The sequence below is a fragment of the Leopardus geoffroyi genome, chromosome D3 (assembly GCF_018350155.1).
Source record: "Leopardus geoffroyi isolate Oge1 chromosome D3, O.geoffroyi_Oge1_pat1.0, whole genome shotgun sequence".
NCBI lineage: Eukaryota > Metazoa > Chordata > Mammalia > Carnivora > Felidae > Leopardus > Leopardus geoffroyi.
Genome location: NC_059339.1, coordinates 20,713,950 through 20,729,114, shown reverse-complemented (window position 1 = coordinate 20,729,114; position 15,165 = coordinate 20,713,950). Strand labels below are relative to the sequence as shown.

Genomic DNA, 15,165 nt, shown 5'->3' with positions numbered 1-15,165 from the left:
GTTGTCTCTGATGTGGTGAAGCACTTTCCTGGCCTGGTGGAGATTGTTAACCTTTGTATTCCCTTTGTTCCCTTAAAAACCCTTAATTACTGATGTGTTGTTGCATTTATTTGTAATTCTGACTCATGTTAAAAGCCACTAGGGATTAGCTGGATCTTTCTGTCCCTTCCAACTTCGTGAGGGACTCCAGGGCCCTGGGTTCTTCTCCCACATCCAGTTTTCCAATCCTTCCTGAAACACAGGCCTTCCTAGCAAGGAAGGATTTTCTGACTTGGGGTGCCTTAAGAATATCTGAGAGTTTCTTGGGTTGGCTCAAGGCTCCCTTCAAGGTCAGGGATCCCGGCTGATTAGTGTGACTCCCCAGTTTATTATGATAAGTAAAGAATAAATTCATTAGTTTTCAAACTGCCACGATTTCAGTTGCTATTTCTAAGCAATATGATATTCGTCAGTTATTTCTATATTTCATGGTGACTTACGGAAGCTGACATTGTATTTTTCAGATGTGTCAATTACTCTTTTTGATTCTTCCTTTTGTCTTAAGTTTTAGATACTCCTTATATTTTACATTTGGTGCATATACAATTGTATCCTTTTTTTCCCAGTGTATCAAGGATTCCTTTGATAAATAGACACAAATCGATTGGGTAGGAACCTTTGGGTAATATAAGTTGGGCTGTCAAATACAGAGAAGGAGAAAGGCAAACAGCAACCATGCACATCATATGAAACAGACAGTGTACCACAACTCTGAAATGAATAGAAAATCATATTTTATTTCACACTGTGATGAGCACTGATCTTACACTTGCGGAAATTACTTTAATGTGGGTTGAATGAAAGAATGAATGAATGAATTGAATGAATGAATGAACGAATGAATGGTGCAGACTAAGCCCTCAGTCAAGGAGTAACAGCAACACCCCCATCCTTCCTATGGGGGAGGAAAGGCATCCTTCAGCCCTGGTCGTCTGTGATGTTTCCACACCCGTCTAAATCATGGTTGCCATGTGATGCGGGGACAGCAGACCCCTCACCTGCCCTCCACCTGCTCTCCCACCTGACCTCACCTGTGTCAGTCAGGGCATCTCTGTCTCTCTGGGCATCACCCTCCTTCCACAAGACCCTCTGGAACATCCCTCCATCTCCCACAGCTGAGGGTCCACTCTGTCACCTCCCTGTGTCCCACCAGGGGACATGTGTCATTCCCCCTTACCTGTTTCCTCTGTTGTCATCTTTCTCCAGCTGACCCCCAGTGACATCTTCCAGGTCTCCTTGTCCCAAGTTCTGTCCTAGGATTTTCTGTGGAGCTAAATCTCTAATGAGTGGCATTGACCAGAGGCACAGCTGGGATTAAAAGTCTGAGACAAATGGAGGGAGTCGCAGGGATCCCAGCAGTGATCCCTGTGGAGAATGAAATTCTCATTAAAAATAAGGAAATACGCAAGAGGATATCCATGCCCAGTTCTCACAGGAGAAGAAAGGAAGGCAGGAAGGAGGAAGACTTCTCTAATCGATGGTTCGCTCAGATTTTGTCTATCCTTCCAGATCCTGTTCCCTGAGGTCATATTCCTGACCTGCAGCTCCCTCTCCAGTGACCTCATCCCCTCCTTTCCCAAGACCACCATGCAGTCCATGCTTCTGTGACCCAGGACCCCTGGACTGGCCTTGGCTGTCACTGATAGACCTCTAGGCCTGGGGACAGGAAGGCGAGGGAAGGAGCTGAGGAGTAGCGGCTTTGGGTCTCAGCCCCTGTATCTACCAGCTTAAGAAGAATGGATAAATTCACATTTGTTAAAAGAGTTCAGAGCACCCTGGGTGACCTCTCCTCTCCCTCCCTCTCTCCACACGATTCAGCCACAGGGGTCTCAGGCACACACCATGTTCTCCTGAGATATCTCAGGGTGCAGGCTAAACCTTCCTAAGGACCCTGTATTGCACGAGCATTTATGGCAGCCTTTGCCTGGGAGGAGCTGGACCCTCCGCTGTGACCACCAGCCATAATGACACCTGCCCAATGTCCTATACCTATTTCATTAATTGTCAGACCCTTGCATTCTGACTCTCCTGAAGTTTGAAATAACTTGCATACACACTGACTGTACCTGTCAGTGGCTTCTGGATCTGAATGACTTCTTCCCAGTTTCTTATGCAACGTATCAGAACTCTCAGGGAAATTAAAAAAAAGAAAAGGCAACAAAATAACGATGATAACACAGACACTTTGGTCATCCACGTGTAAATATCAGAGCCTATCGAGCTGGCTTTTGTTCTCTTCACAAAGGCACATCAAATTAGTTAGTTTTCAGAGTGCAGGCACCATCCTGGCTGGTGGACAGTCCTCCACAATATGTACTCTGTATCTCCAGGGGTCAGAGCCGAGGCCCTCCCTTCCCTCCAGGCTCCTGTGCTCAGGGCTGATTGAGTCGCTGTGTGTCTCCGCTGGCCTGGCACACTGGCTGGGTACCTGCCCTTCAGGTGTGATGTCGGGAGATGGCGATTAGCCCTGGGAGGAGCTTTGGGTCTCAGGTTAGCAAACCTCCCAGTGGGGCTTGTGAGGGTAAGGAGGGAGTGCCACCATTGCTACAAAATGCTGAGCCTGCTCTCGGGAAGGTGGGTGAAGTAGATCCCTCAGATGTGAGTTTCCCACAGCTGCCACCACCAGGGCCCAATGGGCACCCCTGTGGCTGGCGTCCAGAGCCCCCAAGGCACTGACTGTGTCCTATTCTCCTCTCCTCATCAGTGATCCCAGTAGTAGGAAGGCGGTGGGGTGCCAGGAGCAGGATCTCCCCCATGTGTGCACAAAGGAAGTCAACCCCATGGGTCTTTCCAGGAGGAAGTCCTGTCATTAGTGACAGCTTGGACGAATCTGCAGGACATTGCCCTACGTGAAATAAGCCCAGTGGAGAAAGATAAATACTGTGCAATCTCATTTACGTGTGGAATCTGCAGGAAGAAAACAAATTTGTTAATTGCTGTAACTTGTTAGTGATGGGGTGAGTTATAATAGGGGAGCACATATAAGGGTGGCAGGGGTATTTGTTTGACTATAGCTTCTTAAATATAATTTTGATTTTCAACTTTTAGTTAATAATTACGAAAATACACATAATGGTAAATTTACTAGTTTAATCATTCTCAGAGACGCTAAGTGTATTTGTTGCATCCACACGACTCCTGAAACAGAATGCTACGGGCACCAGTGACAGTCACAACAAAGTTTATTACAATGAGAGGCAAGGCCGACCGATCGGGACCAACACTCTTGACAAGAGTGCGGCCCCGAACAGCCGGGGTACAGAGTTTTTATAACCGATCGCATCGTTTTATCATCACCTGGGAACAGAACAAAGAAACAGGTTCCAGATGAGTTAGAAACAGTTGCCTAATGAGGTGTTTACTTTAGACTTTCTGCCTCTAAGTTGCAACCAGTGGATCTCCCTGACCCTGCCTCTGACGCTCTTTTCTTTGAACTTTTGTTTCCTTAATTGGTGAAGCCTAATTTACAAGGGTATGAGGCGTAGTTTACCAGAGCAAAGCAAGGCTGTTATCTCTTAACCTTCAGTGTCAACACAAAGCTGTTATTTTTCAAGCTACGCATTAGCCCTACACTACAATTTAACCCTTACGTATTTGCAGTGTTATGTAACCGTCACAACTATCCATTTCTAGGACCTTTTCATCATTCCCAACAGTAACAGTGCACCAGCAGGGGAATGGGTAACCTGGAATGGCAGCGGAACCAGGGCCCAGGACCCCTTGCCAACGCAGGAAGCAGCAGAGAAAAGAGGGCAGTTCTTTTCTGCCCTGACCCAGGTGAAAGTGTCCTTTGGGCTACGTTTCTTACCCCAGATTGACCATGTGGATGCACGCTGCCCACCATGGCATGAGTATCAATGTGTCCCATCGCACGGGGTCCGGCATTTCCAGCTGTCTCTCCCAAAATGTGTCAGGAAACACCTGTGAGAACCTGAGGATCTCATCTGGGGCATCTGCGGTATGATTCACGCACATTCCTGGCTGAATCGCCTTCAAAATCCACGTTAGCTCTCTTCCAGAGACCGTGCAAAGTCCTTGTTTTCAGCCTACATCCTCCCTGGTGGTCAAGGGGAACTTGCATTTATTTCTGGTCTCTTTTTTTCCTGTGGCATCTATCTATGTGTCTCATTCTACACCAGTACCACACTGTTTTCATGACTACAAAATTTGAAAGCAGAAAGTGTGAAGACTCCAGCTTTGTTCTTTGTGGGAGATGCAGGAGAGAAGCCTCAAAGGAAAAGACTTCAAAAGGGAAGGGCTGGAGAAGGTGCAAGGCTTTAGGACATGTTTACATAGCTGAACGTGTCCAAGGTGGATCCTCCTTCACATCTGACCCTTCCTAGTGATACAGAAACCAGTTAACTGGAAATTCAACCTTGAAAAGCTAGACCATTAGATTGAGTAACACACTTGCTTAGCTGACTTTATGTACATTGTCTTTAGCAGTTATCCTAATAAAAAGAAGCTTCACTCTAGAGTTGGGGCCTCATTCCGACTCGAGTATGAGGACCTTCACTTAACAGCACTTTGTTTGTGGACTCACCTTTTGTGACTCTGGCCATACACCCTGCAACAGTTCTTTCCCAAGATTGCTTTGGCCCCTGGAGGCTTTTCTGACTCGATACAAACTTCAGGACTTTTTTTCTATTTCTGTGAAAAAAATGTCCTTGGACGTTTCACGGAAATTGTATTTAATCTATAGATTGATTTGGGTAGCATGGACATTTTAAAGTTACTTTTGTTGTGAAAAGCACCGGATTTAGGAATTACCTGGAGGTTACGTGTGAGGTATAAGGATGTGTCTAAGATAACACCCGTGCCTGTGGGTAAGACTCTGGATGGATGATGGTGGTCCAAAATAAAATGGAGATGTATGTTTGAGCCATAAGTTAAAGAAAGTGACATGTGTATTTTTTTTCTTTTTTTATTCACTGATTTATTTTTTAATTTAAAAATATTGACTGGGCGCCAGCTAAGTATCAACAAGCTCCACATACTGTCCTATAAGGAACAAACAGAATTGTGAGGTCATGGACATCTGTTGGGTTTTCATCTAACTCACTATGAAAGACAGTGATCAGATGTTTTATGTGAAGTTCAGAGAGAAACAGTAAGCATTTGTAGGAATAGGACATACAGTTCTATGTTAAGTGAGAGTGGTTGGCTACAAGTGTGTATATATGTATATCCATATCTAATATTTTATGTAAGTAATTTGTGTTTCATATGTATGATCACACACACACACATATATATATATATATATATATATATATATATACACTTAAATCATACACACACACACACAAGGTCAGGGCACAGGGTTATAGGGAATGAACTGCAAGAGTGGGAAATGTCTTGAGTTGAGAGAGAGATTGGCTGTCCCCTCAGGCTTCCCACATAGACGCTGTGGAGGGGCGTATGTGCCCTCTGCCCTTGTGCTCACTGGGCTCAGGTCACATTCTCCCTGATAGTCTGTAGGGGTCTAAGCTGGAAACCCAGGCCTGGGGTCCTACATTGTGCCCTCTGCTCTGTGCTCACTGCAGCCCAGGAGAGGCCTCCCAGCCCCAACTCACATCCAGCTCTCCCCAAATTCAGTTCCGGCACCCCAGGGGATGGAATGATTTGCATGAAGGGTTCCACTCTGCTGTCCCAGGAGGGGAGTGAGAGGTTTGTGCAGGTGTCTCACTTGTGTGCTCAGAAGCAGAACCTGGTGCATATCCTCCATGGCATGGACCCCTCTTCACTTATTTGCAAACCACCCTTGTATGGATGCCGTGCTAACTGATCTGGATGATTCCCATTTTAATAAGAGTCTGTCTAAATAAGCATAATTTATTTTTCTTTAGCGCTCTATCAAGTAATTACAGATTTCATTTTTTTAATTTTTATTTTCCAATATCTGTTATCCCCTTGTCATTTTTAAACTGTGTATACTTTTGAAGATTCCATTTTTGTTCAAAACTTTAGCCAGTGACTCTTCCATTCTGTTATGAAAATTATTATGTGATTATTAGACAATTTTTCTAGTTTTTGTATCATACATTTTTGCTTTCCTTGTGGTAGGGAGGTGGGCTGTTTCTCTTTTCTCTTCTTCCTTATCCCTCGTGGCTGACAGGTGCTTACTGTCTCCTTCCCCCTCTTTTCCCATCACTGAGGTGTTTCCAGAGCTGCTCTCCCAACTTCCTCGCCCATCTGCTCACAACAGTGCATCTGAGGCCTCCTATCTCCCTCCTGCTCGCCCTGAATGCCCATCCTGTGGTCAGGGTCAGGTCTCCCCACACGCTGTCCTGTGTCTTCACACTCAGGGGACTTTCTCCTCTGAGGGTGGTTCAGGCCACTGCTAACTTTCTCCTTCTCTCTTCACAGATGTTTCTGGAACTGACTTCTCTTTCCACTAAAGCTCATGACTGGTGGTGTGAATGTGCGAGCGAGGCCACCAGGGTCCCTGCATTTACTTTTGCATTTGCATTTACTTCCTCATTTATTTCACTTCCATGTTGTGTGAAGATGATGCACGGTCTGTCTCATGTGTTAAAAGAGTGTGAGTCTTGTGTAGTTTCTTCTGCCTTCTTAATCATGCAGGTGTTTTTAAGAGCTGTCATGGATATTTCACCTCAGCTACCCGGAAATTCTCATGAAAATTTTGTTTAAATGTGAAAAAATCATATCAAAAGGGAACCTCCTTTAAAGAATACTTCTTAAATTAATTACTGTTTTTATTTTTTACTGGATTCTAACATTGATATAAGGAGTAAAAACGATCAAATATATTTAATTTATATGTATTGGCAATTTCTTATTAATACACTCAATAAATGTGACTAAAACCACAGGTAAAGAGTAGGGAGAATAAGCCAGGTTTTCTTGTTAAGGGATGAAATGTATCAGGTCCAAGTGTCACAGAACCACCATGAGTTCACTCCTTGGGGAGTCACAGGGGGAGAGGCTGCACTAGATGTCACACAAAGGAATCTTGATCTGCAGCCAGTAAGGAGATCAGGGGAGTAACTTCCAAAGCTGCGACTCCCTGAGTGGAGGGGAGTGGGTTCCTTTGATTCAGGGTTAGGATGGAGACCCAGAAGAGGGAGTTTTGTCATCCCACGTAAGGTGGCACCAGGTTGTGCAGGGGTCCTGAGAGCACGGGTCTGTGTGTGTATCCTGTGAGGTGTCAGCTGAAGCTTGTGCTCCTCCGAGAGCGGAGATTGAACATCATCCTGAGGCGGAGGTCCCTGGAGGACACGCTGGGGTCCATCTGAGCAGGTGGGGTTGGTGGAGGATGTAACTGGTCTAGGCTGCCAAGCCCGTCCTGCTGTTTGCCTCTGAAACAGAAGGTTGCCTTTCCTGTGAAAAAAGAAGGGGTGTCAGTGCAGGTCCTGCCGGGGACGGTTTTAACCTCATTAAACCTTTGGGGCGCGGTTTGAACCCTGCAAAAACAACTCAAGAATGTGCTTTAGGTCAGCTTTACTTTTGAAACAACACTGGGTGTGACACCACTGAGTTCTTGTCTCTGATGTGGTCAGACTGTTTCCTGACCTCGTAGAGACTTAGTTTTCGCATTCCCTTCGTTCCCTTAAAATCTTCTATGACCAGGTTGTTGTATTTCTTTGTTCCAACGCTTCCTAGAAGGTTCTGCAAGATGTGTACTGGGCAAGTAGAGCCTGCAGGGTATGGATTCCAGAAAACAGCTGGGGGCTTAAATTATTGCTTTTGGGTCAGGAAAGCTGTCTCCTCTTTTTCTGTCTTTATTTTTCTTTTGTTTTGGTTTTGTTCTAGGGACCTCCAAACTTGCTGCTTATAGAAAGCTCAAGGTATTTAGATTAAAAATATTGCACTGATAAGAAAATTCAGTGAAGTCACCAGAAATATAAATTAAAGTTTCTATTAATCATTTCAATAATCTTTAAATAATAATGATACTTTTTCATCAGTTAAAAATAATGAAGGGAGGGGGCTCCTGGGTGGCTCAGTCAGTTATTAAACATTCGACTTTGGCTCAGGTCATGATCTCATCGTTCCCAAGTTTGAGCCCCGCCTTGGGCTCTGTGCTGACAGCTCAGAGCCTGGAGCCTGTTCCAGATTCTGTGTCTACCTCTCTCTATGCCCCTCCCCCACTTGCACTCTGTCTCTCTGTGTCTGTATCTGTCTCTCTCTCTCTCCCTCAAAAATAAATAAACATTAAGATCTTTTTAAATTTTTTTTAAATGTTTGTTTTTGACAGAGAGAGCGAGCAAGAGAGAGCGAGCGACAGAGCATGAGCGGGGGAGGGGCAGAGAAAGAGGGAGACAGAGAATCCAAAGCAGGCTCCAGGCTCTGAGCTGTCAGCACAGAGCCCAACACGGGGCTCGAACTCACGGACCGCGAGATCATGACCTGAGCCGAAGTCGGACGCTCAACCCACTGAGCCACCCAGGCGCCCCAATAAACATTAACACTTTTTAAAAAATAATGAAGGGATGCCTGGGTCACTCATCTGTTAAGTGACTGACTGCTTATTTCATCTTACGTTAGGATCACGGTCGTGAGATCGAGCCCCAGGTCAGCCTGTTGCCAGGCATGGAGCCTGCTTGAGATGCTCCCTCTCCTTCTCCCTCTGCCCCTCCCCTGCAGTCGCTCTCTCTCTCTCTCTCTCTCCATTCCTCTCTCTCAAAAAAAATAATAATGAAAATGACTTTAATATTATTACGAACAAAATAAAAGTGCTAATGTTACTGGACAAAGAACCAGTTCCAAAGTCGGGTTCTGCTATAGTCACTGAAAAATCAGTGCTGGAGAGACGAGGGAAGGTGAGAAAGGAAGCCGGCAACCTGGGAAGACTATGGACAGATGTCTCAAAACCCATCTTTCTTGTCCAGGTGAAGCCAGGGTTCACCACGGGAAGGTGTCAAAATGGTAGGGACTCTGTGCAGGACAAGCAGGTGCCCAGACCATAAACCATATGAAGACATGACTCTGCACACACTTACTGACATCTCCTGTTTGACTTATCCTCTGGGAGCGTTTGGTCCTTCACTCCTCAGGCCAGTGGTCTGCAAATCTGAAGGAAAGTAGGATAGTTCTGCTATAGGCCAAAAAACTTTGGTCAGCAAATGAAGAATGCATAAGCTTGAAGCAAGTTTTATTTTAACAATAGTGGGAGTGCTGGGGCGCATGGGTGGCTCGGTTAAGCGTCTGGCTCTTTATTTCCGCTCAGGGCATGATCTCATGGTTTGTGATCTCATGGTTTTCACATTGGGCTCTGTTCTGACAGGGTGGAGCTTGCTTCGGATTCTCTCTCTCCCTCTCTCTGCCCCTCCCCCGCCTCTGAAAATAAATGTAAAAAATTGTTTTTAAATCTTAAAAAAAGACCAGTGGGAGCGCTATTACAGTAAGAGCAAATATCCTGAGATGTGTGCAATCTGTATATTACAGGGAATTGTAAAACTCCCTGAAGAATGTGAAAGCCCCTTTGAAAAAAGTGGTGAACATATTGTTGTTGTCTTTAAGAAGAAAACAAAATATAAACATTGTAACAGTTCACAGGTGAGCTCCTGCAAGTTATCTTCTAGCTTCTGTTTCCAATTTGGGGTCTGGATGGGAGATACATTCTGACTTCAAGGAAATCGAGAAAAGTCTGACTATTTTACTGTGGACGGGGAAAGACGTAACAAGGGATTACAGAGAGGGATGGGAGAAATGGAGGATCACAGAGTGGCTGAGCTAGGGACTCCCTAGAGGGAGTCTCATAAATTCAGAGCGAGAACAGTCAGCACGGCCACGTGCACCTGCAGCCACAGGCAGCTGGGGAGGAAGTGGCATAGTGGGTTCTGTGGGGGCTGTTAGCGAGGCAAGCAAGACTAATGTCGATGGTTACAAGGAATACATTATGATGATAAGGATGATCCGTGATTTTAAAGTAAGTGAGGAGGAACAGGGAGTCTAAGGAAATGAAAAAAACAAGCAGGGTATTTCCCAGTACAGTGAATCAGGGTCCAGGTTGTTGGAGATAACAGGCCATGGGGGTCCTTATCCAGCAGTGGAAGAAGAATCTGTAATAAAGGCAAGGGTCCATTGATACACCTTATTTATATACAGTGTTCTTTTTATATCAGTCCTAATGTGCAGAGCAATTTTAAAATAGGCTTAAAGGTAATAGATACATCACTGCATCAGAAGAAAACTATGAATTGCCAAGAAAATACCAATAAGTACATTAAAACCCAGAGTAGGGTGCAAGGGCAGAAAATACTTTCCCCACCAGTATTGTATTTTCATGTACAGACCGATGGGAGAGGCCAGGGCCTGTCCCCTGGGATTGAGGGAACCTATCAGGAGACCCTCACAAAACAACAGCTGCAACACGTTTGGCACAACAGTAACATGTAAGAGAATCTGTAAGGGAAACCCATGCCAGCTGTAATGATGGGTGAACTTATAGGTCAGTCTGGGTAATTACATGCTTAATGTCGGTTTTTAGATAATCCTAGATTGTTAATCACCCAAGGCACCTGCCAGAAGCCAACTCACTGCCAGATTATGTGGAATATCTGTAGAGGTGACAAGTAGACATGAGGAATGAGACCCGAACACCTTGGTTCTGTCCTTAATCCCTTGTATCTGAAAAAAATCTCCTGTTTGGCAGCTGGTTTCCAACACGTGTGGGCTCAGGGCATGTGTTCCTCAGGCCTCCAGATGGGATCCTCACAAGGACTTTTTCTACCAATGCTGGTAGTCGCTCCAGAGCAAAGTTTCTTTCCTTTTCCCCAAGATATTAGAAGCACTGGCATATTTGGCCAACTTCAAAGGCAATGACTGTGAGAGATCACAGAGGGTTCAGGAGCATTGTAGCAGATGGAGAGCGCCCGGCGCATGACTCATATGTAGTATGAGCTGACTGACTGGAAAATCTGATACTCAGTGTCTATACTATAAAAGAAGATTTGTACCATTTCTCCAGAGTAATGACAAAAATAAAATCTAATAGTGAAAACCAATAAACCAGAAACAGAATTTATTTCAGATCAATTGTCAAACTTCTGTACAGTTGAGCAGTACAAAATAAATACACAAGTAAATGTGTATGAGAAAGGAAGGAAAGAAAAAAGGATGGAAGGAAGTAGGGAAGAAGGGAGGGAGGAAGGAAGGAAGGGAGGGGGGAAGGAAGGAAGGAAGGAAGGAAGGAAGGAAGGAAGGAAGGAAAGGAGGAAGGATAGATGGGAGGGAAGGAAGGAGGGAGGAAGGAAGGAAGGAAGGAAGGAAGGAAGGAACCATACAATGAACTTTTCAAACAAACAAAATACAGGAAAACAAACAACCTGAATAGCAAATAATTCAAAAACATTACCAGACACTTTGCACAGGATGATATTACCAAGGTCACCTGGACCCGGAAGTTCCCATCAAAGAACTCACATATGAGTGGTAGAGAGGTGGAGATAAGGGGGACTGTGTCCCTGAGGTCACAAGCCTTGTAGTTCTGGATTGGAATAAAAAAGTTCACTGTAAAGGTTCCCCCTCCCTGCCTGAGGGTGTCACTAAGGGAGTGACAGCCCAGCCCTGAGAGCAGAGGGAGATTATATGTCACATTCTTATGGGCCTTGGCCTTGTGAGAGCAGCACTGAGACTGCTTTCCCAGAATCAATGTACCAAACAGTATCAGCTGTAGATTGGAGCCCAGAGATAGTTGGGGACTGTGCTGCCCACAGGGACAGAGACTCAACCTGGGATGCTTGGTCATTGGCCTTGTTCCAGGAGAGCCCTCCTGCCTCCACACCACAGCCATCCCACAGTCCCCTGTGTCTCCAGGTGTCCACTGTGATGACTTTCAGTGGAAAAGGCTAAAGCCTGGAACATAAGCGACAAGAGGAGAATGTTTCTCTGGAGGATCTACTGTCCAGATAGTTCTTGGGAAACAGATTCTGGGGCATAAGAAAAATGATTCTATATTCTGAAGTTTGCAGGAAGTCTCTGGAAGAGAATCACACCTCCTGAGAGGCTGAGGGAGCCCTGCTGTCATCTAGTTTTTAATAGATCACCTTTTATCACAACCAATTTTTTGTGACAATTATGACAACCAACGTGTCAAGGTGACCAGGCAGGAGGCAGGGTGAAGGTGAGTGGGAGGGTTTTTGGAATAGGAAAGAAACTGCATTTTCTTTTTCCCTTTCCCTGCTGATTTCTTCACTTCCTTATACCCCTTGTCCGTCCTTACTTACATCAAGTCATGGGTCACCATTATCACCATACTCCATCCCTCATCACCCACCAAGGATTAGTCTCCTCACCTCACTAGCCCCCTCCCCACGCCCATGGAATCCACCAGGATGCTTCTTCTCCCCCTAAATCTGCCAGCTGACTGTGGCTGCAGGTGCACACGGCCATGCTGACTGCTCCCACCATGGATTTATGAAACTCCCTCCAGGGTGTCCCTAGTTCAGACACTCCATGACCCTTCACTTCTCACATTCTCTCCGTAACTCATTGGTATGTCTTGCCCTGCCTTCAATACATAGTCAGACTGCCCTCAACTTCCTTGAAGTTAGAAAGTATCTTCTATCCAGACTCCAAACTAAAACATAGAAGATAGAAATAAGATCACCAGCTAAAAAGGTTAACATGTTTATGGTTAGTTTTCTTATTGAAGACAAAAGTAAACATTCGCCAGTTTTTTCAAATGTGCTTTCATATACTTCAGGGACTTTTACAATTTCCTTTAAAATACAAATTGCACACATCTCAACATGTTTACTCAGCACTTTTACTTTTTTTGGTAATCTTATTAGGACGATTTTCATTATTTTTAACTTATGAAAAACTAAATGAATATAGAAAAAATAGTACACATAAAAAAGAGAACAGAAGAATTAACTTAAAAGAAGTCCAAATGTAAACAGTAATTGCTTAAATAATTAAAGACATGAGTAAAAAAAAAAAAATGAGGGATTTAAAAAAGTAAAACTCTTATTTAAAATTTTATTAAAATAATACACTTTATTTTACATACTTCTGATGATTTTACTGAATTGTTTTTTTCAGTAAAATATTTTTAAATTTAAATGCCCTGAGCCTTTTATATAGCATATTTCATTTCTCAAATAAAAACCTGATTCTTTCTTATTACACTTTACTTCTGTTTTTAGTTACATTCTTTTTGTATTCGTAAGAAGTTGAAGAGAAATATGAAGTGTATTGGTCATAGCACTTAGCTCTGATAACTTTTCCTTTTATGTCAATGTTAGATATTAGATAAAGTATGAAATAAAATAATTTATTTTTTACATCTGCATCAACCATTTTAGGAGGTATTCTTTTGTAATTATTTTTTATATTAAAAATATGGGAAATTCTGGTGCTCAGGTAATATCCAACAAAGAAATTGGAAATACCCATGACAGCTGTTAAAAACACACCAACAATTAAGAAGACAGAGGAAACTACACAAAATTCACACCTTCCGTAAAGCATGAGATGGACCAAGTTGCAACTTCGCACAACCCGGAAGTGAAAATCAGCAAAGAAATAAGCGCTCAGACTGGAAACCCTGGCGGCTTCACTCCCGTGCGCACACTACAAGTCAGGAGCATCAGTGGGAAGAAAAGTGAGTTCCAGAAAAAGCTGTAGGAGTCAGAAGGGGAAGGCGACTAGTGGCCTGAACCAGCACGAGAGGAGAAAGTCCCTTGAATGTGAAGACACAGGCCAGCATGTGGGGAGACTTGAGCCCTGACCACAGGGCATGCATCCAGGAAGAGCAAGAGGGAGACGGGAGGTCTCAGTTGCAGAGCTGTGGGCACAGGGGGTGAGAAAGTCAGGAAGGGACTCTGGAAACACCTCAGTCAAGGGACATGAGGGGCAAGAACATTTGGCATCCGCCAGGCACGAGGGAATAGGAACCAGGGAAAGGAGACACAGCCTGCATCCTCTCCAAGGGTAAAGCAAAAATGCATGAGACCAAAACCAGAAAAACAGTCTCATTAACACACAGTATTACTTTTCATAACAGAATAAAGCAACTACTGGCTAAATTGTTGAACAAAAAGAAGTATGTACAAATATATAACATAAATCATGGAAGGGGTGAATTGATACTGGAAGATAAAAATTGAAGAAGAATGAAATCCTTAATTATTGTATAACCACTAAGGAAAAGTAAGTGATTACTGTTGTGACAGCCGATGCCATTAAAACTGGAACCATACAGATAGATCGGCATGGTCGCTGCACAAGAGTGACAAGCAACCAAGTGAAGCAATCCATGTATTTACAGATGGTGGTGTTGATGTTCCCGCAACAATGCACACATTCTTATCGCCAGTGAGTGAAGTGCTTACAGTGGCACCTGTTCTGTGATTCAGCACCTGTGAAATGTGCGCAAGAGGGAAGTCACTGCAGACAGGAAGGAACCGGTGGTGACGAAGGGGTGAGTGCAGAGAGGGGCAATGGCGTGACTGCTAGTGGGTCAGCGCTTTTTCTGCAGGTGATGGAAATGTTGTCGATTCGATCATGATGATGTTCGCACAACTCCGTAAATATACTCCAGACCGCTGGGTTGTATACTTGAAATGAGTGAACTCGGTGACATGCAAATTATCTTACTAGATTTGTTTTATTTTTAGGAAAAAGAACTTGAGGTGAGAGGCAGGGTGAGTCAAGCCCGGGTGGTGGTGTGTGTAAAGGCTGGAAGAAACACCTGAACATGTGGAATCCCAATGCCAAGCAGCCAGGTCCAAATCCAGATCTACTGACGTCAGGTACCCTGAAGGTGCCCATCCTGCCATCCACCACCTGACCACCCTGCCTGCCCTCCAGGCCCCTCTCCATCTCCTGCAGCAGCTCCCCAGGGGAATCCAGCTTTCTCCCCAATGCACCCCCATCCTGCACCAGGGCATCCGGGAGGCCAACCTCTAAGTCCCTACCTACTCCCTACCCAACACCTGTCCTGGCATTCCTCCTGTGATTCCCTTGGCACCTGGCATGGAATGCAGATGGAAAAGAAGACATGGAAGAAAATGAAGAAAGTTCTTACAGATACACAAATACAACAAGCATGGCAAGCATTCCTCCTCCACCACCACCTCCTCTTCCTCCTCTTCCCCTCCTCCTCCTCCTCCTCCTCCTCCTCCTCCTCCTCCTCTCCAGCCGTGTTTCTGA

The 15,165-nt window shown here is 44.6% G+C and overlaps 2 protein-coding genes, 1 pseudogene and 1 gene segment (V, D, J or C); all 4 read left to right on the top strand.

Annotated features, from left to right (window-relative positions):
• LOC123587584 (immunoglobulin lambda-1 light chain-like) overlaps window positions 1–15,165 on the top strand; it is an 876,584-nt gene that overhangs the window by 181,846 nt on the left and 679,573 nt on the right. The window lies entirely within an intron of this gene.
• Window positions 1–15,165, top strand: part of LOC123587586 — a 1,001,573-nt gene that overhangs the window by 330,093 nt on the left and 656,315 nt on the right.
• The window catches only part of LOC123587588 (immunoglobulin lambda-1 light chain-like), an 824,513-nt gene that overhangs the window by 157,920 nt on the left and 651,428 nt on the right, over window positions 1–15,165 (top strand). The window lies entirely within an intron of this gene.
• Window positions 14,181–14,277, top strand: LOC123588621 (annotated as a pseudogene).